This window comes from Crocuta crocuta, unplaced genomic scaffold, assembly GCF_008692635.1.
Source record: "Crocuta crocuta isolate KB4526 unplaced genomic scaffold, BGI_CrCroc_1.0 scaffold528, whole genome shotgun sequence".
Taxonomy (NCBI): Eukaryota; Metazoa; Chordata; class Mammalia; order Carnivora; family Hyaenidae; genus Crocuta; species Crocuta crocuta.
Window position 1 is genome coordinate 1,251,750 of NW_027530010.1, and position 796 is coordinate 1,252,545.

Here is a 796-nt window from a genome sequence, read left to right on the forward strand (position 1 = left end):
AGAGGAGCTCCGCTTCCCCCACGGAGGGGCTGAGGCGGCGTCCGCCGGAGGCGGCGCTCGGGGGGTGGGGTCCTGAGGCACGAGGAAGGGGCGCCCAAGTATGTGGGAGCGGACGGCGGAATGTGGGAGGGGAGACGGGGCAGGTCGTGACGCACGCGGGCGGCGGAGAGTGGGTGGGGCAACAGAAGGGCATCTGGGGGCGCAGGGTGGTGACCGGGGCTGTACGCGAGGCTGCGTGCTTGGGCCACGGGGAGGAGGGGCGAGAGGAACGAAGGCGGAAAGGTTTGGGCGCAGCGCACGTGGAGCGGGGGCGCCGGCCCCCCCGGAGGTTACATCCCCCCGGTGGCGCCCGCACTAGGAAAACCGTTCTCAGTCGCCGCGGAACAGGCTGGAAGAGGAGCCTTCACAGCCCCTCGGGGCGGCGGCGAACGGGACGCGGCTCCGCGCGGAGGCCCGAGGGCCGCGGAAGCCCCCCGCCCGCCCCCTCTCCGGAGAAGGCGCGGGCCTCGGGGTGGGCGGCCCCAAAACTTCTGCCCCGGCGTTGCCAGGCAACAGCCATTCAGCCCGGTTGCCGGGACACGCGTCCCCATGGCGACGGCTGCGCGCCGCGCGCTCCGAGTATTTAAAGAGCAAGCGCGCGCAACGGCCGGGTGTCGGAAAGCGGCTTTCCGGGCCGCCCCCCGGCCGTCCCCGGCCCCTCGCCCGGGCGCCAGCTCTCGGGCTTTCGAGGTGGACCCAACTCCCCGGCGCGACCCCGGCTCTGGGGCTGGCCCGGCTGCAAGCGGTGCGGAGCAGC